At 46.1% G+C, this 23980-nt stretch overlaps 1 protein-coding gene and 1 pseudogene across 7 annotated transcripts in view; both read left to right on the top strand.

Annotated features, from left to right (window-relative positions):
• Positions 1–23980, top strand: part of LOC139274135 (zinc finger protein 721-like) — a 176741-nt pseudogene that overhangs the window by 91163 nt on the left and 61598 nt on the right.
• LOC139273642 (zinc finger protein 239-like) overlaps positions 1–23980 on the top strand; it is a 37575-nt gene that overhangs the window by 8718 nt on the left and 4877 nt on the right. The window contains exons 3-7 of one of the 7 annotated variants that reach the window (XM_070890648.1): positions 527–761; positions 4396–4632; positions 11395–11506; positions 11882–11971; positions 17548–17704. The gene's annotated coding sequence lies outside the window, so the exon portion shown is untranslated. The remainder of the gene's footprint in view (positions 1–526; positions 762–4395; positions 4633–11394; positions 11507–11881; positions 11972–17547; positions 17705–23980) is intronic. The other 6 variants (XM_070890653.1, XM_070890649.1, XM_070890652.1 and 3 more) reach the window with 6 other exon arrangements.

Here is a 23980-nt window from a genome sequence, read left to right as displayed (position 1 = left end):
CTCAGCGGAGGAATTGGACCCCTGGGTGGGCTGGGCAGCTTCATAAATACCTGGTGTAGGCTTCAGACCCCGAATACGAGCCCGCAGACCCCATGTTTAACCCGCGGTGATAGACCCGACCACTCGGGGTAACTAGCCGAATTCTTAGACATAATCAGGGCGTCTGCGCGCGGTCATCTTGTTACAGGAGCAGAGGGCGGGCAGGGCTTTAGGGTCCCAGTGACCAGGAGAGAAAATAATTTCCTAATTTATTCTCAGTCTGCACACTAGGGATGTAGAACTGAACCCAACCAGAGAAGAGGGAGTGAGAAAACTGTAGATGGAAGAAAGAAATGATGGAGGTGGTGCGATGAGTTTGGATTTCAGCACAGGGTGGAGGGAGAGTCCGTGGGGTGGGAATTTACAGCTTTGGGGGAACAAGAGAGAAAAGAATGTTCCATTGGGCCCAAGTTTGCCCCCCGGAGGTGCGGCAACTTTTTAGAACAGAAACGGCGCCTATTATTTACCTTTTGTATTCTCCCTGCAGTCCGATTGATCCAGGCCCTTGGCGCAGCGCAGCAGAACGCGTGGGGGGCAGAGCCAGGTCCCGGCGTTGAAAACAGTGCTGGGACTTCTGCACATGCACTCTAGAGTGTGCACACATGTGCAGTAGCTCCTTGCAGCCCAAATCTCTGCAGGCTGTGTGGGAGGGGCCTGAAGCACGCCGCCCCTAGCCCTGGCCGAATGGGCTCCCTCATCGGCAGCTCGCTGAGTTCCCTAAGGTAGGACTTCTATTTTTTATTTGTTATTTATTGACTGATTGCTTATTCCTTTGGTCTTGGTGCTTTAGATGCAGGGTTCCTTCTATTTTTTATTTGTTAATTAATTGCTTGTTATTTTTTGTGCTTTGTAAGTCTTGGTGCAAAGTGCAGGTCCTCTTAGCTTCCTTGTATTTTTTATTTGTTATTGAATGCTTATTATTGTGCTTTATTTAGTGCTTGGTGCTTTAAATGTACTGTTTTGTTGAGTGCTTACTGCTTTAAATGTACTTATGCTTTTTTAATGTTGTTGTGAAGGTGTTTAGTGCTTTTCAAAATCCTCTCGCTTCTCGCGCCCCCCGCCCCCCTCCATCTCTGGCTACCTGCGCTGATTTCTTAAATCTCCGCAAGGTTTTTCTGAGCGTACAAAAGTGGCCACATACACTAGACTAAATTAGTTTGGAGTAACTTTTTGCTGGCTAAACTTGTTTGAATGGCCAAAACAGACGTAAGTGGCTGGTAACACCCACTTTTGAAAAAAAAACTGAACTAACTCACTTAAACTGGAGCAAAGTAATTGGGGAGAATTGCGATTTTTAAGATACTCCAAAAAAAATAGTTGCTCCAAAAAAATAGGAGCAACGCCTGGGGAAACTGGGCCCATAGAAACTAGGTTTGTCTGTCCTCAATTTCTATCCTGCACTTCCAGTGCTGACTTTTGTAAACTCCTTTTACAGGATATTAGAAAAGGAGGATTTACAGACGGGAAACTCGAACCAATCATATCAAGATCTGACAGAGTCATTCGATTCACCTGAATATCATCGTCCTTTGAATGTGGAAGGAGAAACATTTCTCTGTTCTGTCTGTGGGAAAAGATTTCAAACATTAGTGTGACTGGAAAAGCACCGAGACACACACACCCGAGTGAGAGTGTTCCAGTGCACTGACTGTGGAAAGAGCTTTAACCAGTTACACAGCCTGAAAAAACATCGCACCATTCACAGCGGGGAGAAACTGTAAACGTGTTGTGTGTGTGGACGAGGCTTCAACTGATCATCCAACCTGGAGAGACACAAGGACACCCGAACCATGGAGAAACCGTGGGAATGTGGGGACTGTGGGAAGGGATTCAATTGTCCCTCTGCGCTGGAAATTCATCGACGCCGTCACAATGGAGAGAGGCCATTCACCTGCCCCATGTGTGGGAAGGGATTCATTCGTTCATCCAACCTGTTGGTACACCAGCGAATTCACATTGGGGAGAAGCCATTCAACTGTCCTGTGTGTGGGAAGGGATTCGCTTATTCAACCAGCCTGCTGGCACATGAGCGAATTCACACTGGGGAGAAGCCATTCACCTGCTCTGTGTGTGGGAAGGGATTCACTCATTCATCCAACCTCACTGAACACCAGCGTGTTCACACTGGGGAGAAGCCGTTTACTTGCCCCGTGTGTGGGAAGGGCTTCACTCAGTCAACCAACCTGCGGACACACCAACGCACTCACACTGAGGAGAGGCCGTTCACCTGCTCCGAGTGTGGGAAGAGATTCACTCGATCATCTGACCTGCTGACACATCTACGCATTCACACCGGGGAGAGACCGTTCATCTGCTCTGAATGTGGGAAGGGATTCACTCAATCATTCAACCTGCTGACACACCAACGAGCTCACACTGGGGAGAGGCCATTCATCTGCTCTGAATGTGGGAAGGCTTTCACTCGATCATCCCACCTGCTGGAACACCAGCGAGCTCACACTGGGGAGAGGCCATTCATCTGCTCTGAATGTGGGAAGGCTTTCACTCGATCATCCCACCTGCTGGAACACCAACACATTCACACTGGGGAGAGGCCGTTCACCTGCTCTGAGTGTGGGAACGGATTCACTCGGTCATCTGACCTGCAGAAACACCAGCGAGTTCACAAGTGACTGCAGCGGTTGGACTCTGCTGTTATTGTTGCCGTTAATCACATCCAGGACTGAACCATGTTTACTCGGACCGTTGGGGTTTGTTGCCGCTGGTGTAATTAATCCCTATAACTGGGCTGGAGTTTAATTTTCTGGATATCATTGAATCATAGAATGGTTACAGCACAGAAGGAGGCCTTTCGGACCATCAAACCCATGCCGGCTCTCTGCAAGTCCCACTCCCCACCCTTTCCCTGTAGCCCTGCAAATGTTTTATTTCAGGTACTTATCAATTCCCTTTTTGAAAGCCACGATTGAATCTGCCTCCACCACCCTTTCAGGCCGTGCATTCCAGATCCTAACCATTCGCTGCTTAAAGAAAAGTTTTTTTCTCATGTCGCCTTTGGTTCTTTTGCCGATCACCTTGAATCTGTGTCCTCTGGTTCTCGACCCTTCCGCCAATGGGAATATTTTCTCTCTACTCTGTCCAGACCCCTCATGATTTTAGAGCACCTCTATCAAATCTCCTCTCAATCTTATTTGTTCGAAGAAGAACAACCCCAGCTTCACCAGTCTATCCATGTAACTGAAGTCCCTCATCCCTGGAATCATTCTTGTAAATCTTTTCTGCACTCTCTGTCAAACAACTGTCAAATAAATCAGCTTTGTTTCCTACATACAGTGAGTCGATTCCTTGATTTCTCCAAGAGGAGACTAATTGATGTCCTGTTACCGACTGTTTCATTTTTGAGCCTTTTCTCCGTTGTTAAAGGAAGACTTGTATTTATAAAATGCTTTTCACGGCCTCTGTTTTAATGATGTTGGTTGAGGGATAAATGTTAGGCAGGACACCGGAGAGATCTCTTTTCTTCGAAATAGCATCATGGAATCTTTTACAACCACTTGAGAGGTCAGATGGTTCTGATTCTTTTTTTAAAATTCGTTCATGGGATGTAGGCGTCGCTGGTAAGGCCAGCATTTATTGCCCATCCATAATTGCCCTTGAGAACGTGGTGGGGAGCCACCTTCTTGAACTGCTGCAGTCTATCTGGTGATGGTACTCCCACAGTACTGTTAGGGAGGGAGTTCCAGGACTTTGACTCAACGGCAATGAAGGAACGCCGATATGCTTCCAGATCAGGATGGTGTGTGACTTGGAGGGGAACGTGGAGGTGGTGGTGTTCCCATGCGCCTGCTGCCCTTGTAGGTGGTAGCGGTTGTGGGTTTGAGAGATGCTGCCGAAAAAGTCTTGGCGTGTTGCTGCAGTGTATCTTGTACATGGTAAACACTGCAGCCACGGTACGTTGATGATGGAGGGAGTGAATGTTTAAGGTGGTGGATGGGGTGCCAATCAAACGGGCTGCTTTGTCCTGGATGGTGTCGAGCTTCTTGAGTGTTGTTGGAGCTGCACTCATCCAGGCAAGTGGGGAGAATTCCATCACACTCCTGACTTGTGCCTTGTGGATAGTGAAAAGACTTTGGGGAGTCAGGAGGTCAGACATTCTCCATAGAATACCCAGTCTCTGACCTGCTCTTGTTACCACAGTATCTATGTGGCTGGTCCAGTTATGTTTCTGGTCAATGGTAACCCTGAGGATGTTGATGGTAGGGGATTCGGCTATGGTAATGCCATTGAATATTATGGGGCAGTGGTGTCTCGCTTGTTGGAGATAGTCATTGCCTGGCACTTTTGTGTCGCAAATGTTACGTGCCGGTTATCAGCCCAAGCCTGAATGTTTTCCAGGTCTTGCTGTATGCGGGCATGGACTGCTCCATTATCTGGGTAGTTGCGAATGGAACTGAACACTGTGTAGTCACCAGCGAACAGCCTCACTTCTGACCTTATGATGGAAGGAAGGTCATTGATGAAGCAACTGAAGATGTTTGGGCCTAGGACACTGCCCTGAGGAACTCCTGCAGCGATGTCCTGGGGCTGTGATGATTGACCTCCAACCAAGACAACCATCTTCCTTTGTGCTAGGTATGATTCCACCCAGTGGAGAATTTTCCCCCTGATTCCCAGTGACTTCAGTTTTACTAGAGCTCCTTGATGCCATACTCGGTCAAATGCTGTCTTGATGGTGAGGGCAGTCCCTCTCACCTCACACCTGGAATTCAGCTCTTTTGTCCATGTTTGGACCAAGGCTGTGATGAGGTCTGGAGCTGAGTGGTCCTGGCGGAAGCCAAACTGGGTATCGGTGAGCAAGTGCCACTTGATAGCACTGTTGGCGACACTTTGCTGATGATTGAGAGTAGACTGATGGGGCGGTAATTGGCCGGATTGGATTTGTTGCTTTTTGTGGACAGGACATACCTGGGCAGTTTTCCACATTGTCGCATAGATGCCAGTGTTGTAGCTGTACTGGAACAGCTTGGCTACAGGCGCGGCTAGTTCTGGAGCACAAGTCTTCAGCACAACAGCTGGTATGTTGTCGGAGCCCTTAGCCTTTGCTGTATCCAATGCATTCAGCCGTTTGTGATTTGAATTGGCTGAAGACTGGCTTCTGTGATGGTGGAGACCTTAGGAGGAGGCCGATATGGATCATCCTCTCGACACTTCTGACTGAAGATGGTTGTAAACACCAGCCTTGCCTTCTCAGAAGATCAAGATGTAGAATCAGTTTGGGTGGAGATAAGAAATCACTGGTGGGAGTAGTCTATAGGCCCCCTAACAGTGACTACACTGTAGGACAGCATATAAATCAACAAAAAATGGAGGCTTGTAAGAAATACTGTAATAATCATGGGCGATTTTAATCTTCATTTTGATTGGACAAATTAAATTGGCAAAGATAGCCTTGAGGAAGAGTTCATAGAGTGTATTCAGGATGTTTTCTTTGAACAATACAATGTGGAACTAAGCAGGAAGCAGACTATTTTAGATCTGGTAATGTGTAATGTGACTGGATTAATTAATGATCTCATCGTAAAGGATCCTCTTGGGAAGAGTGATCATAACATGGTATAATTTCAAATTTGGTTTGAGGCTGAGAAACTTGGGTCTCAGACTAGTGCCCTGAACTTAAATAAAGGCAATTACAAAGGAAGGGTAAGACGGTAGATAAGCAGTGGCAAACATTTAAGGAGATATTTTATTACTCTCAGCAAAGATGTATTCCAGTGAGAAAGAAAGACTCTGAAGAAGGATGAACCATCCATGGCTAACTAAGAAGTAAAGGGTGGTATCAAATTGAAAACAAAGGCATACAATGTTGCGAAGATTAGTGGAAGGCCAGAAGATTGGGAACTTTTTAGAAAAGAGCAAAAGACAACAAAGAAAGAAAAAAGGGAAAGGAGATAGATTGAGAGTAAACTAGCAAGAAATATAAAAAGAGACAGTAAGAGATTCTACAGGTATATAAAAAGGAAGAGAGTAGCTAAGTTGGTCCCATAGGGAATGAGACTAGGGAATTAATAATGGGAAACGGAAATGGCAAAAAATGTGAACAAATATTTTGTATCGGTCTTCACTGCAGAAGACACTAAAAGCATCCCAGTAATGGATAATCAAGGGGCTATGGGGAGGGGACAAGGTGGACAAGTCCCCTGCACCTAATGGCCTGCATCCTATGGTATTAAAAGAAGTGGCTACCGGTCTTCACTGCAGAAGACACTAAAAGCATCCCAGTAATGGATAATCAAGGGGCTATGGGGAGGGGACAAGGTGGACAAGTCCCCTGGACCTAATGGCCTGCATCTTATGGTATTAAAAGAAGTGGCTACAGAGATGGTGGCTGCATTTGTTGTAATCTGCCAAAAATCCCTGGATCCTGGAGAGGTCCCAGCGAATTGGAAAACAGCAAATGTAATTCCCCTATTTAAGAAAGGAGGGAGACAGAAAGCAGGAAACTGTTAGCCTAACATCAGTCATTGGGAACATGCTGGAGTCCATTATGGAGGAAGTAGCAGCAGGACATTTAGAAAATCATGATACAGTCAAGCCGAGTCAGCATGGTTTTATGAAAGGGAAATCATGTTTGACAAATTTGTTGGTGTTCTTTGAGGATGTAATGAGCAGAGTGAATAAAGGGGAACCAGTAGATGCAGAGGAATTAAAGGAAATGATTATTAGTAAGAAAATAGTGCTGGAGAAACTAATGGGACTGAAGCAGATAAATCCCCAGGGCCTGATGATCTGCATCCCAGAGTATTAAAAGAGGTAGCCATGGAAATAGTAGATGTATTGGTTGTCATCTTCCAAAATCGTATAGATTATGGAACAGTTCCTGCAGATTGGAGGGTGGCAAATGTAACCCCACTATTTAAAAAAGGAGGGAGAGAGAAAACGGGGAACTACAGACCGGTTAGCCTAACATCTGTAGTAGGGAAAATGCTAGAGTCTATTATAAAGGATGTGATAACGGCACACTTGGATAATATCAGCGGGATTAAACAAAGTCAGCATGGATTTATGAAAGGAAAATCATGTTTGACAAACCTACTGGAGTTTTTTGAGAATGTAACTGATAGAATAGATAAGGGAGAACCAGTGGATGTAGTGTATTTGGATTTTCAGAAGGCCTTTGATAAAGTTCCACACAAGAGGTTAGTGTGCAAAATTAAAGCACATAAGATTGGGGGTAATGTATTGGCATGGATTGGAAATTGGTTAACTGACAAGAAACAGAGTAGGAATAAACGGGTCTTTTTTGGGGTGGCGGGCAGTGATTAGTGGCGTATGACAGGGATCAGTGCTTGGGCCCCAGCTATTCACAATATATATAAATGATTTGGATGAGGGAACCAAATGTAATATTTCCAAGTTTGCTGATGACACAAAACTAGGTGGGATTGTGAGTTGTAAAGGAGACTGTATCCCCGCCCAGTAATTTTGACACTCACCCAGAGTTTCATATATCTCATATTAAAAGTTATAAAATATTTAATAATTCCCATATTCCTGCAGCGACTACACCTCAAAAGTATTTCATTGGCTTTGAGAAGATCGGTGGTCGTGAAAGGCACTATATAAATCCAAATTTTTCTTTCCATTAATTAAATAGCTGAAATCATTTCCCAACCAAACTGTCCACACTCCCATCCACAGATCACTGCTCTCTCTGTGAGGCGGTGGGTGGCTCTTAGAAGAGCCTTTATGTTGTGCTTGGGGGAAAGAGTCGAGTTTTTCAGCCGCCGAATCCATAGAGAGTGCGGCCCTGCCGCTTCAGAGCGTACACCACATCCATGGCAGTGACCATCTTGCGCTTGGCGTGCTCAGTGTAGGTGACCGCATCCCTGATCACATTCTCTAGGAAAACCTTCAGCACCCCGCGGGTCTCCTCGTAGATCAGTCCCAAGATCCGCTTGACACCGCCACGGCGAGCCAGGCGGAGGATGGCTGGTTTGGTGATGCCCTGGATGTTATCACGGAGCACTTTACGGTGCCGCTTAACTCCACCTTTACCCAGTCCTTTGCCTCCTTTACCTCGACCAGACATGATGATGCTTCACTCAAACTGCCGCTGAATGAGAAGCGAACTGCTTCCAGCTCCTTTTATAGAGCCGGAGCCGACCTGACTGAGTGAGAGAGGGGACAGAGTGAGAGATTAAACACAGAGTGGGAAGAGAGGAGACAGAGTTAAGGTTGACAGACAGAGCAGAGAGCGGCCCCTGATCTTCCAGCTCCGCCTCCAGCTTTCTGCAGCTACCAATTTCAAACCATTTTCCGACAATAGAACCGAAACACAACGCTCCGCACAAACCCTTACAGACTCTGAATTCATCTTCAAGGCTTCCAGGAACCAGAACCTTTTAAATATGATCCCGTTACAATTGACAATTACGAATATTTCCGCCTATATCGTCCGTTCGCTGTCAATCTCAGACCGTGTTCCATCTCCCCACACTTCCCCTCACAGACGGGTTCAGCAATTTACAAATGCCTTATTCCAGCTGATTTGGGGAATGTGGTGTTTGGGGTTTGAGTTGTGAGGCGGGGTATCTCCGCCAGTATCACTGTCTCACAGATTCTCCCCCTGAATCTGTGAAATGACAATGACCAGGAACTGAGACTGGAGCCGAACACATCCCCAGTTACAGTGAGGCCCGGGCCGGACATCTCATGCCAGGGACTGTGGCTCTCGTATTGCACTGTTCAGCCATCTAAGGACTCCTTTTAAGAGTGGAAGCAAGTCTTCCTCAATTCCGAGGGACTGCCGATGATGATCCCTCGAAATTGAGGAATACTTGCTTCCACTCTGAAAGTGAGTTCTTAGGTGACTGAACAGTCCAATACGGGAATTACAGTCTCTCACAGGTGGGACAGACAGTCGTTAAAGGAAAGGGTGGGTGGGATTGGTTTGCCGCACGCTCCTTCTGTTGCCTGCGCTTGGTTTCTGCATGCTCTCGGCGATGTGACTTGAGATGCTCAGCGCCCTCCTGGATGCACTTCTTCCACTTTGGGCGGTCTTTGGTCAGGGACTCCGAGGTATCAGTGGGGATGTTGCACTTTATCAAGGAGGCTTTGAAGGTGTCCTTGAAATGTTTTCTCTGCCCACCTTGGGCTCGCTTGCCGTGTAGGAATTCCGAGTAGAGCACTTGCTTTGGGAGTCTTGTGTCAGGCATGCAAACAATGTGGCCCGCCCAACGGAGCTGGTCGAGTGTGGTCAGTGCTTCGATGCTGGGGATGTTGGCCTGATTGAGGATGCTAATGTTGGTGCATCTGTCCTCCCAGGGGATTTGCAGGATCTTGCGGAGACATCGTTGGTGGTATTTCTCCAGCGATTTCCATTGAGATCCATGGCGAGCCCCTGGACAACTTGGACCACTTTCCATACTTGGGAGCCTATTATCAGCAAGGGCAGACATCAACGACGAGATTCAACGCCACCTCCAGTGCGCCAGCGCAGCCTTCGGCCGCCTGACAAAAAGAGTGTTCAAAGATCAAGCCCTCAAATCTGCCACCAAGCTCATGGTCAACAGGGCAGTAGTGCTACCCGCCCTCCTGTGTGGCTCAGAGACGTGGACCATATAACAGTAGACACACACTATCACTCACACAATGTTCACATCTGCACATTCACAACACAAACTGTCCCAGATTTACAGCTCCCAGCACAGGGTTTCCTCTCTGCTCGGCCTGTGCTGCCGATTCTCGGGGTAAGTTGTAGTTTCCCAGCTCAGTAAGTGTTAAACACTTTGGGGCCAGCGCTCCTCACAGTGTCTGTTCCCCAGATTCAGGGGCAGAAGCCAATCACAGCAGTGGCTGGCTTAACCCATATCTGCTTAAAGTTATATTGTTCACATGCAGAAATATGTTTAATTTATCTGAAAATACAAATTATGTACTCTCCAGCCTCTCTTTGTCTCTCTGTCCTCCGAAACTGAGGGGCATTTAACAGTAACTGATGACCTATCCATCCCATACTCATCACCCAGAGATTGCTATCAGAGAGCGGCAGAGATAGACACCCTAAACACGCGAACTATGTCTCCATATTATGCTCAATACTACTATCACACATTCATGTACCGCACTAGCGGAAGATAGAGAGACAGGCAAATATCAGTCTTACACATTGTATTGATGCTTCCATCTTACGCTCAGTAACAGTGCCACACTGTCATGTATAGCACCAGGGAGAGAATAGAAACAGTATCAGGGTTGTACTTCCAACAGTGTTTCCACAACACACTAAATAACAGTATCCCGCCTTCGCAAACAGTACAAGAGAAGTGGGATAGGCAACAGAGGGAGAGAGGGGCGGGGCGGGGAACAGCAGAGTGCTGAGAGAGAGACAGGGGAGTGCAAGGCAGGGCGGTGAGACACAGAAACATGCACAGTATCAGTTCCAGACTGACCAGTGAGGTCCGGTTTTTTCCTGAAAGATCCCATTGGAAAGACAGAAGATGCAGTCCCCTCTCTCACTGATATTGTACCACAGACAGACACATTATTAATCTCACACTGCGGGACAGTGTCCAAGAGTGAGAGAAACAAGGTCCCACGTTTAACCCTTGCTTGCCTGTTGTACTCTCTGTAATCTTGCAGCTCAGGGCCGTTCAGTATTACTCTCAGTGACCGAGTGTTTCACTCTGATTAAGTTAATCTGGGACAGTTTCTGTCAGATATTAACTCCTGCACAGTCCCAGCAAACACTCCTACTCCCCCGTCCCTCCGATGTTTCTGCAGGATTGCTTTGTGAAGACGGGCTCACGAAGAGAAAAACACCCTGCATGGAATGATCCCAAATTGAGCATCTCAAAGGGGCAAGGTCCCCAGCTTGAAACATTCTCTGTCCTTGCCCCCCAGGCCCAGTTCCTTTGCTCAGATTCTGATAAAAGTAAATCGGGAAAAGTTCACTTTGATTTTTAAAGGCTGAATTATTGCAGTGAGCTGCGCATGCGGGGATAAGTCCCGCCCCCTGTGTCGATTTCCAGTGAGCAGAAGAGCACATGCGCCCTCCCCTCCCCCAGCCCTGCCTGTGAGCGCCATTCACTCAGTGAGCGGAAGAAGATGGTTTAAACAGCCGGGCCCCGGGGTAAGGCAGTGAGCAGCAGCCTCCTTACAGCAGCACATCGCTTTGGGAGTGTGTCCACAGATGGGCTCAGAGATCGGCACTGAGTCTGGGTTAGTCGGGGTCTGTGTTAACAGGCGGAGTCGAGCAAGAACTGGTCTCAGTGCGTGGGGGAAGGGAGAGGCCATTCTCGGGCTGTGTGTGGACAGCGTGTGTCCCGGGTAAGGGAGACAGAATGGGAAGGATCTGTTGTTTACAATCATTGTTGCTTTCTCCCTCCAAACCAGTAGTGAACGTTCCTGCTTCAGTTCCAGTCTCACCATGTTTGTTGTCATTGGGCAGTGGAAGCCGAGCCGGACACTGAGGATTTATACAAGGAGCATCTATTGCAGGCACCGGGTGAGAAATGTGAAGGATATGTTTTAAACAGCGGCTTTGTTTTTGGTTGAACGGTTAGTGCCCTGGGAAAGGGGAGTAGCAATCTGAGCTGTGTAAAAGTCCGTGCTCCATCGGGTCGTCCCATTCCTGAAGCAGGGCAGGGGTTGGGTTGTGTCTGGATGTCAGTAAATTGCTGTAAATCTGCCCAACACACTTGGTGTGCAGAAGCCGAGTGCTGCAGTACTGCAGTGGAGTCAGACACTGACACTGTTTGTATCGCTGGCTTTTCTTTGTGAATGTTCATAATGAATATTAATTGAACGATTACATTCATCACTTTAGTCTTTTCTACTTCTCCTGTTCTTGAATGATCAGAGATACCTTTTCTTCCTACAGGCAAGGAATTGAAGGAACCGGAACAGATGTGAAGTTTCCTCCACCTGAGACATAAGGAACAGTGCAACCGGCTCCTTGTACACACAGTAGGTACGGTATTACTCAGAGGACGAAACCAGGGAATTGGTGATGGGGTACATGGAGATGGCAGAAACTCTGACTAAATATTTTGTATCAGTCTTTACGGTAGAGGATACTCAAAATATCCCAACAGTGGATAGTCAAGGGAATTATGGGGGGGCGAAGGTGGGGGGGACATATAACAATCACTCAGGAGGTGGTAAATGCCCTGGACCCGATGGCTTGCATCCTAGGGTCTTAAGAGAAGTAGCGGCAGGGATAGTGTATGCATTGATTGTAATTTACCAAAATTCCCTGGATTCTGGGGAGGTCCCAGCAGATTGGAAAACTGCAAATGTAACACCCCTTTTCAAAAAAGGAGGCAGACAAAAAGCAGGAAAATATAGACCAGTTAGCCTAACATCTGTGGTTGGGAAAATGTTGGAGTCCATTATTAAAGCAGTACCAGGTCATTTGGAAAAGCAATTCAGTCAGGCAGAGTCAGCATGGATTTATGAAGGGGAAGTCATGTTTGAAAAATTTGTTGGAGTTCTTTGAGGATGCAATGAACAGGGTGGATAAAGAGAAACCAGTGGATGTGGTGTATTTGGACTTCCAGAAGGCACTTGACAAGGTGCCACATAAAGGGCTACTGCACAAGATAAAAGTTCACGGGATTGGGGGAAATATATTAGCAAGGATAGAGGATTGGCTAACTAACAGAAAACTGAAAGTCAGGATAAGTGATCATTCTCTGGTTGGCAACCAGTAACTAGTGGGGTGCCGCAGGGATCAGTGCTGGGACCCCAACTATTTACAATCTATATTAACGACTTGGAAGAAGGGACTGGATGTAACGTGGCCAAGTTTGCTGATGATACAAAGATGGGAGGAAGAGCAATGTGTGAGGAGGACACAAAAGGACATAGACAGGCTACGTGAGTGGGCAAAAATTTGGCAGATGGAGTATAATGTTGGAAAGTGTGAAGTTATGCACTTTGGCAGAAAAAAATCAAAGAGCAAGTTATTATTTAAATGGGGAACAATTGCAAAGTGCTGCAGTACAGCGGGACCTCGGGGTCCTGGTGCCTGAAACACAAAAGGTTAGTATGCAGGTACAGCAAGTGATCAGGAAGGCCAATGGAACCTTGGACTTTATTGCAAAGGGGATGGAGTATAAATGCAGGGAAGTCTTGCTACAGTTAAACAGGGTAGTGGTGAGGCCATACCTGGAATACTGTGTGTAATTTTGGTTTCCATATTTACGAAAGGATATACTTGCTTTGGATGCAGTTCAGAGAAGGTTCACTTGGTTGATTCCGGAGATGAGGGCGTTGACTTATGAGGAAAGGTTGAGTAGGTTTGCCTCTACTCATTGGAATTTGGGTGATCTTATCGAAACGTATAAGATTTATGAGGGGGCAGAGAGGATGGTTCCACTGATAGGGAAGACTAGAACTAGGGGGCATAATCTTAGAATAAAGGGCCGCCCATTTAAAACTGAGATGAGGAATTTCTTCTCTCAGAGGTTCTAAATCTGTGGCATTCGCTGCCTCAGAGAGCTGTGGAAGCTGGGTCATTGAATAAATTTAAGGCAGAGATGGACAGTTACTTAACCAATAAGTAAATAAGGGGTTATGGAGAGCGGGCAGGGAAGTGCACCTGAGTCCATGATCAGATCAGCCATGATCGTTTTAAATGGCGGAGAAGGCTCGAGGGGCAGTATGGCCTACTCCTGCTCCTATTTCTTATGTTCTTATCAATTCCACACTCACAGACAGCAGAAGTAGTCAGTCCTGCAATGATCCCAATTTCCAGATAGACATTTTCAATCCAGCAATCAAACAGAGCAGGAGAGACAGAAGTTGTTAACATTTCACCATAACTCAGTACTGTTCACAGGTAGATACATCAATCCCAGTCCAAAAACACACCCATTATCAGCTGGAAAGGCACGCTGTTAATCTCAATAGTGCAGCCTTTGTGACAAATTAACTATCAGGGAGAATAGACAAATCGTATCTGAAAGGTATAGAATAAATCCATATCATATACACCAGACTGCAGACTTATCTACACATTACATACCCGTCCAAAAATCTCATGAAGATTCAGACTGAAAGATACAGAATGTATCCCACAATCACTAACAGTACCAGAGACTGAGAGATACAGAATGAATCCAACATTCACTGTACCAGAGACTGAGAGATACAGAATGAATCCCAGACTCACTCACTGTACCAGAGACTGAGAGATACAGAGTGAATCCCAGACTCACTCACTGTACCAGAGACTAAGAGATACAGAATGAATCCCAGACTCACTGTACCAGAGACTGAGAGATACAGAATGAATCCCAGACTCACTGTACCAGAGACTGAGAGATACAGAATGAATCCCAGACTCACTCACTGTACCAGAGACTGAGAGATACAGAATGAATCCCAGACTCACTCACTGTACCAGAGACTGAGAGATACAGAATGAATCCCAGATTCATACACTGTATCAGAGACTGAGAGTTACAGAATCAATACCACCTCCATAAACTGTACCAGAGACTGAGAGATATAGAATGAGCCCACATTCACAAACTATACCAGAAGCTGACAGACATTGAACGAATTCAACACTTACATTAAGTGGCAAATACCGATTAAAGCATGATTAATCCCACACTCTACTATTTACAATCTATATTAATGACTTGGATGAAGGGACCGATTGCAATGTAGCCAAGTTTGCTGATGATGATATAAAGATGGGTGGGAAAGCAAGTTGTGAGGAGTACACACAAAATCTGCAAAGGGATATAGACAGGCTAAGTGAGTGGGCAAAAATTTGGCAGATGGAGTATAATGTGGGAAGATGTGAGGTTATCCATTTTGGCAGAAAAAATAGAAAAGCAAATTATAATTTAAATGGAGAAAAATTGCAAAGTGCTACAGTACAGAAAGACCTGGGGATCCTTGTGCATGAAACACAAAAGTTAGTATGCAGGAACAGCAAGTAATCAGGAAGGCAAATGGAATGTTGGCATTTTTTGCAAGGGGATAGAGTATAAAAGCAGAGAATTCCTGCTACAACTGCACAGGGTATTGGTGAGGCCACACCTGGAGTACTGCGTACAGTTTTGGTCTCCATATTTAAGGAAGGATATACTTGCAATGGAGGCAGTTCAGAGAAGGTTCACTAGGTTGATTCTGGAGCTGAGGGGGTTGACTTATGAAGATAGGTTGAGTAGGTTGGGCCTGTACTCATTGGAGTTCAGAAGGATAAGAGGTGATCTTATTGAAACTTATAAGATAATGAGGGGGCTTGAGAAGGTGGATGCAGTGAGGATATTCCACTCAAAATTTCAGAATAAGAGGCCGCCCATTTAAAACTGAGATAAGGAGGGATTTCTTCTCTGAGGGTTGTAAATCTGGAATTCTCTGCCCCAGATGCTGTGGAGGTTGGGTCATTGAATATATTTAAGGTGGAGATAGACAGATTTTTGAGCGATAAGGGAATAAAGGGTTGTGGGGAACTGGCAGGGAAGTGGAGCTGAGTCCATGATCAGATAAGCCTTGATCTTATTAAATGGCAGAGCAGGCTCGAGGAGCCAAATGGCCTACTCCTGCTCCTATTTCTTATGTTGTTCTTATGTTCTTAATGTAATAATTACCAGATAAACTGTTTTTGTTATGTTGATTGATAAATATTGCCAGGACACCGGGATAACTCCCTTGCTCTTCTTCAAAATAGTGCCATGGGATCTTTTATGTCCACCAGAGATAACAGGCGGTGCCTTTGTTTAATGTCTCATCTGAAAGGCGGCATCTCCGACAGTGCGGCACTCCGTCCGTACTGCACTGGAGTGTCAGCCTAGATTTTTGTGCTCAAGTCCCTGGAGTGGTACTTCAACCCACAACCTTCTGACTCAGAGGTGAGAGTGCTACCCACTGAGCCATGGCTGAACCCTCAGCTAAGGGAAATAGGTCCTTGCTATCCATTCTATCCAGGCCCCTCATAACGTTATACACCTCAATTAGGTCTCCCTTCTAAACCTTCTACCAATAAATCTATTGACCCCTCCGTGAAGGAAAATAGGTACTTCATATCCACTCTATCTAGGCCCCTCATAATTTTATACACCTCAATGAGGTCCCCCCTCTGCCTCCTCTGTTCCAAAGAAAACAACCCCAGCCGATCCAATCTTTTCTCATAGCTAAAATTCTCCAGTCCAGGCAACATCCTCGTAAATGTTTTTACCCTCTGGTGCAATCACATCTTTCCTGTAATGTGGTGACTTGAACTGTACACAGTACTCTTGTAGCCTAAATAGTATTTTATACAGTTCAAGCATAACCTCCCTGCTCTTACATTCTATGCCGAGGCTAATAAAGTCAAGTATTGCAAATGCCTTCTTAACCACTTTATCCACCTGTGCTGCTACCTTCAGGGATCTGTGGATATGCACTCCAAAGTCCCTCTGTTCCTCTACACTTCTCAATGTCCTACCATTTAATGTGAATTCCCTTGTCTTGTTAGCCCTCCCCAAATGCATCACCTCACACTTCTCCGGATTAAGTTCCATTTGTAACTGTTCTGCCCACCTGACCAGTCCATTGATATCTTCCTGCAGCCCATTACGCTTTGCTTTCTATCCTTGAGCCAATTTTGGATCCAACTTTGCCTTGGATCCCATGGGCTTTTATTTTGGTGACCAGTATGGCATGTGGGACCTTATCAAAAGCCTTGCTAAAATAAATATACACTCCATCAAATGCACGACCTCCCATCGACCCTCCCAGTTACCTCTATGGTAGATCTATCCAGTTAGTTCCACTCCCCTGATATTTCCCAATAGCTCTGTAAATATTTTCCCTTCAGTATTTATCCAATTCACTTTTGAAAGTTACTATTGAATCTGCGTCCACCACCCTTTCAGGCAGTGCATTCCAGATTGCAACAACTCGCTGCTTATAAAATGTTTCCTCATGTCGCCTCTGCTTCTTTTGCCAATCACCTTATTCTGTCTCCTCAGGTTACCAACCCTTCTGCCACTGGAAAAGTTTCTCCTTATTTAGTCTATTAAAACCATTCATGATTTTGAACACTGTAATGAAATCTTCTCTTAAACTTTTCTGCTCCAAGGAGAATAACTGCAGCTTCTCCGATATCTCCAAATAACTGAGGTCCCTCATCCTTGGTACCATTCTAGTAAATCTAAGGCATAGACATCCTTCTGAAAGTGTGGTGCCCACAGTTAAACACAATGTGCCAGCTGAGGCCTAACCAGTGTTTTATAAAGGTTTAGCGTAACTAAACATCAAATGCTGATATTTCTGTGATGGGGTTTAGACGGGCGAGGTTTATCCAGTCAGTTGGATGTGAGCTGAAAGAAGCACACTTGGAGCAGAGAGCCAGGGACACGCTGTGTAACCGGGCACAGACACTCTGCACAGCCCATACATCACTTGTTTCGCACTTGGTGCAAAAGGAATATATTAATTGCAACAATTCATTTGATTTGATTTTAAATAGTTTTGTTTAATCATGCTTCTGTAATTTTATTTCTTAACTCAGCTTCACGGCCTGATTTATTTTCTTCCTTTGAGATCCTCAACTTTATCTGGCAGCGTAATGTTGGCGAGTGGTGATTGATTGCCCTGGGAACCAACAGGAAGAGAGCTCGGAGGGCGGAGGGCCCAGGGAGCAGTGTGTTCTGCAACCAATCGCGGTGCTTGAGGGGTGGATCCTGAACCGGCCTGTCAGGTGAGTCAGTGTGAACCCCTGTTAAATAATTTATCTTTTAAAAATGTAATCAAGATTTCTTTTTATCAACCAAACAGTTTAACATTTGTCAGTATTTTGTTTTCCTGTAGTTCCTGTTATGAGTTTCAGACACTTCACTGTCATGTGGACCAAGTGTTTGAAGATCATTCAGTTCCCTCTTTCTATGTCACTGTTAGTTAAAGATACTGAGATTGTTTTCCCCTCATTATACATCTGCAGTAGTTAAAGTAAAATCCTTCCTGTTAGCAGTGAGTCACATTCTGCACTGGGGGAGACGGCTGGTGGCATCAGCCTTTAAAATTCTCATCCTCTTGTTCAAATCCCTCCACGATCTCGTTATCTCCTCCAGCCCACCTCTTAATAGGCTGGGTTTCTTTTCTTTGGAACAGAGGAGGCTGAAACATAGAAACATAGAAAATAGGTGCAGGAGTAGGCCATTCGGCCCTTCGAGCCTGCACCACCATTCAATGAGTTCATGGCTGAACATGCAACTTTAGTACCCCATTCCTGCTTTCTCGCTATACCCCTTGATCCCCTGAGTAGTAAGGACTACATCTAACTCCTTTTTGAATATATTTAGTGAATTGGCCTCAACAACTTTCTGTGGTAGAGAATTCCACAGGTTCACCACTCTCTGGGTGAAGACGTTTCTCCTCGTCTCGGTTCTAAATGGCTTATCCCTTATCCTTAGACTGTGTCCCCTGGTTCTGGACTTCCCCAACATTGGGAACATTCTTCCTGCATCTAACGTTCCTAAACCCGTCAGAATTTTAAACGTTTCTATGAGATCCCTTCTCATTCTTCTGAACTCCAGTAATACAAGCCCAGTTGATCCAGTCTTTCTTGATATGTCAGTCCTGCCATCCCGGGAATCAGTATGGTGAACCTTCGCTGTACTCCCTCAATAGCAAGAATGTCCTTCCTCAAGTTAGGAGACCAAAACTGTACACAATACTCCAGGTGTGGCCTCACCAAGGCCCTGTACAACTGTAGTAACACCTCCCTGCCCCTGTACTCAAATCTCCTCGCTATGAAGGCCAACATGCCGTTTGCTTTTTTAACCGCCTGCTGGATCTGCATGCCAACCTTCAATGACTGATGTACCATGACACCCAGGTCTCGTTGCACCTCCCCTTTTCCTAATCTGTCACCATTCAGATAATAGTCTGTCTCTGTTTTTATCACCAAAGTGGATAACCTCACATTTATCCACATTATACTTCATCTGCCATGCATTTGCCCACTCACCTAACCTATCCAAGTCACTCTGCAGCCTCATAGCATCCTCCTCGCAGCTCACACTGCCACCCAACTTAGTGTCATCCGCAAATTTTGGGATACTACATTTAATCCCCTCGTCTAAATCATTAATGTACAATGTAAACAGCTGGGTCCCCAGCACAGAACCTTGCGGTACCCCACTAGTCACTGCCCGCCATTCTGAAAAGTACCCATTTACTCCTACTCTTTGCTTCTTGTCTGCCAACCAGTTCTCAATCCATGTCAGCACACTACCCCCAACCCCATGTGCTTTAACTTTGCACATTAATCTCTTGTGTGGGACTTTGTCGAAAGCCTTCTGAAAGTCCAAATACACCACATCAACTGGTTATCCCTTGTCCACTTTACTGGAAACATCCCCACAAGATTTGTCAAGCATGAGTTCCCTTTCACAAATCCATGCTGACTTGGACCTATCATGTCACCTCTTTCCAAATGCGTTGCTATGACATCCTTAATAATTGATTCCATTATTTTACCCACTACCGATGTCAGGCTGACCGGTCTATAATTCCCTCCCTCCTTTTTTAAAAAGTGGGGTTACATTGGCTACCCTCTACTCCATAGGAACTGATCCAGAGTCAATGGAATGTTGGAAAATGACTGTCATGCATCCGCTATTTTCAAGGCCACCTCCTTAAGTACTCTGGGATGCAGTCCATCAGCCTCTGGGGATTTATCTGCCTTCAATCCCATCAATTTCCCCAACACAATTTCCTGACTAATAAGGATTTCCCTCAGTTCCTCCTTCTTACTAGACCCTCTGACCCCTTTTATATCCGGAAGGTTGTTTGTGTCCTCCTTAGTGAATACCGAACCAAAGTACTTGTTCAATTGGTCTGCCATTTCTTTGTTCCACGTTATGACTTCCCCTGATTCTGACTGCAGGGGACCTACATTTGTCTTTACTAACCTTTTTCTCTTTACATATCTATAGAACTTTTGCAGTCCGTCTTAATGTTCCCTGCAAGCTTCCTCTCGTACCCTATTTTCCCTGCCCATATCAAACCCTTTGTCCTCCTCTGCTGAGTTCTAAATTTCTCCCAGCCCCCGGGTTCGCTGCTATTTCTGGCCAATTTGTATGCCACTTCCTTGGCTTTAATACTATCCCTGATTTCCCTTGATAACCACGGTTGAGCCACCTTCCCTTTTTTATTTTTACGCCAGACATGGATGTACAATTGTTATACTTCATCCATGCGGTCTCTAAATGTCTGCCATTGCCCATCCACAGTCAACCCCTTAAGTATCATTCGCCAATCTATCCTATACAATTCACACCTCATACCTTCAAAGTTACCCTTCTTTAAGTTCTGGACCATGGTCTCTGAATTAACTGTTTCAATCTCCATCCTAATGTAGAATTCCACCATATTATGGTCACTCTTCCCCAAGGGGCCTCGCACAACGAGATTGCTAATTAATCCTCCCTCATTACACAACACCCAGTCTAAGATGGCCTCACCCCTAGTTAGTTCCTCGACATATTAGTCTAGAAAACCATCCCTTATGGAACCTGTGCGGGGAGGCAGAGGGAAGTGGAGGGGAGATGGGGGCAGGGGATGCGGGTAAGAGTGGTGGAGGTGGGGGGGGCGGAGAAACCCAGGGCAGGGGACGGGAGGGGCCACTTTGCAGCGGAGGTCTGGGGGGGGGGCGAAGTGTGTTGGAGGGGCGGGCTTGGGGGCTCTGTGCCTCGGTGCGGGGAGTGTTCGGAGTGGGGTGGACGGGTTGACTGCGCAGATGGCGGTTGGTGGATGTGGTGTAGTTGGCGTGGCTCTGGGGTGGCCAGGGCTGGGGGCTCGACATCCGGGGGTGTTCGGCATTTGGAAAGGATTCTGACGGGATGGGGCGGGTTGGGTGCGGGGGGAGTGTTCCCGGTGTTGGGTGGGTCCGGAGCCGGGGTGGGGGTCACGGTCTTGGGATGGTGGTGGGCTGTTTGGGGCTGGGATGGGGAGAGACTTCTTCACTTGGGGAGTTGTTGGCCTGTGGGGTTCCCTGCCGCGGAGAGTTGTTGATGCCAGTTCATTGGATGTGTTCGGGAGGGAGTTGGATGTGGTCCTTGCGGCTGGGGGGGTCGGGGGGTGTGGGGGGGGCGGATGCTGGGGTGGGTGATCAGCCATGATCTTGTTGAATGGATGTGCAGGCTCGAAGGGCCGAATGGCCTACTCCTGCACCTATTTTCTATGTTTCTATTATGCACTCCAGGAAATCCTCTCCACCGTATTGCTTCCAGTTTGGGTAGCCCAATCTGTATGCATATTAAAGTCACCCATGATAACTGCTGCACCTTTATTGCATGCACCCCTAATTTCCTGTTTGATGCCCTCCCCAACATCACTACTACTGTTTGGAGATCTGTACACAACTCCCACTAACCTTTTTTGCCCTTTGGTGTTCTGCAGCTCTACCCATATAGATTCCATATCATCCAAGCTAATGTCCTTCCTAACTATTACATTAATCTCCTCTTTAACCAGCAATGCTACCCCACCTCCTTTTCCTTTTATTCTATCCTTCCTGAATGTTGAATACCCTTGGATGTTGAGTTCCCAGCCCTGATCATCCTGGAGCCACGTCTCTGTAATCCCAATCACATCATATCTGTTAACATCTATTTGCCCAGTTAATTCATCCACCTTATTACGGATACTCCTTGCATTAAGACACAAAGCCTTCAGGCTTGTTTTTTTAACACCCTTTGTCCTTTTAGAATTATGATGTAGTGTGGCCCTTTTTGTTTTTTGCCTTTGTTTACTCGGCCTTCCACTATTGCTTTTTACCTTTCCACCATCTGTTTCTGACTCCATATTACTTCGCCCTATCTCGCTGCATAGGTTCCCATCCCCCTGACATATTAGTTTAAACACTCCCGAACTGCATTAGCAAATGTTACCCCCAGGACATCAGTTCCAGTCCTGCCCAAGTGCAGACCGTCCCTTTTCTGCAGGTCCCACTTCCCCCAAAACTGGTTCCAATGTCCCAGGAATTTGAATCCCTCCCTCTTGCACCACTGCTCAAGCCACGTATTTAAAGGAGACCTTAATGAGGTGTATAAAATTATGAGGGGCCTAGATAGTGTGGATTTGAAGGACATAGAAACATAGAAAATAGGTGCAGGAGTAGGCCATTTGGCATTTCGAGCCTGCACCACCATTCAATATGATCATGGCTGATCATGCAACTTCAGCACCCCATTCTTGCTTTCTCTCCATATCTCTTGATCCGTTTTAGCCATAAGGGCCACCCTTTTGAATATACCTAATGAACTGGCCTCAACAACTTTCTATGGTAGAGAATTCCACAGGTTCACAATTCTGAGTGAAGAAGTTTCCCCTCATCTCGGTCCTAAATGGCTTACCCCTTATCCTTAGACTGTGACCCCTGGTTCTGGAGTTCCCCAACATCGGGAACATTCCTCCTGCATCTAACCTGTCCAATCCCGTCAAAATTTTATGTTTCTATGAGATCCCTCTCATTCTTCTAAATTCCAGTGAGTATAAGCCTAGTCGATCCAGTCTTTCTTCATATGTCAGTCCTGCCATCCCAGGAATCAGTGTGGTGAACCTTCGCTGCACATCTCAATAGCAAGAATGTCCTTCCTCAGATTAGGGGACAAAAACTGTACACAATATTCAAGGTGTGGCCTCACCAAGGCTCTGTACAACTGCAGTAAGACCTCCCTGCTCCTATACTCAAATCCTCTTGCTATGAAGGCCAACATGCCATTTGCCGCCTTCACCGCCTACTATACCTGCATGCCAACTTTCAATGACTGATGTACCATGTCACCCAGGTCTCGTTGCACCTCCCCTTTTCCTAATCTGTCACCATTCAGATAATATTTTAATAAGGATCTAATTCCCTTAGCAGAGGGGTCAACAACGAGGGGGCATAGATGTAAAGTAATTGGTAGGTGGTTTAGAGGGGAAATGTTTTCACCCAGAGGGTGGTGGGGGTCTGGAACTCACTGTCTGAAAGGGTGGTGGAGACAGAAACCCTCACCACATTTAAAAAGTTCTCGGATGTGCACTTTAAGTGCCGTAACCTACAAGGCTACGACCTAGAGCTGGAAAGTGAGATTAGGCCGGATAGCTATTTGTCGGCCGGCGCAGACACGATGGGCCGAAATGGACTGCTTCCGTGCTGTAAATTTCTATGATTCTATAATGAGAAACAATTTTGAGTGTCAGAAGGGTCGGTAACCAGAGGACACAGATTTTAGGGGATTGGCAAATGAACTGGATGCTACATGTAGGGGGGAAATTAAGCAGTGAGTTGTCATGGCCCAGAATGCACTGCCTGAAAGGGTGGTGGAAGCAGATTCACTAGTTACTTTCAAAAGAGATAAATATTTGAGTTGGAAAGATTTGCAGGGTTATGAGGCAAGAGCAAGGAATTGGGACTAATTCTACAACTTAGGAGGGGTAAGAGAGGAAATAACTTTCCAGAGAAACTAGAACTGAGTGTTCAGAATTTCTATCTGGGTCTGGCAGGGCAGCTCAGTCTCATGTTTCAATGAAGATATCAATGGATTGGTCAACTGGGCGGAACAGTGGCAAAATGTGAAATCAAATATTCGACACACTGTGTTTGAAACAAAGATAATTTATTCAATATTTATACAGAATATTAATCTCCAGCTCGGGTATAGAGGTTAGTAAGATAATCAAAAACAAATAATAACTACCAGAATGAATATGGTTCAGTGCTCAATGCACTGTTCTATTCACTAATGGTGAGGTGATTACCCAGCATTCCCCATGGGGGAGAATGTGCTGCACCCAGACTGCAGGAGCCCAGTGTGTCGGCGTGGGACCCACCTGGGTTTGGAGCATGCGAGGTGCGGTGTTCGGTGCACAGACAGAGGCCGCAGGCGGACAGATGCACGATTCTTTAGCGGGTAGGAAACGGAGGGGTGTGGGGGGGTAACGCACCCACGGGTGGGCTCCATCAACAACTGGTGTAGGCCGCAAG

This window comes from Pristiophorus japonicus, chromosome 9 (assembly GCF_044704955.1).
Source record: "Pristiophorus japonicus isolate sPriJap1 chromosome 9, sPriJap1.hap1, whole genome shotgun sequence".
Taxonomy (NCBI): domain Eukaryota; kingdom Metazoa; phylum Chordata; class Chondrichthyes; family Pristiophoridae; genus Pristiophorus; species Pristiophorus japonicus.
Note: the sequence above shows the minus strand (reverse complement) of the source record. Positions and strands in the feature narration are given on the sequence as shown.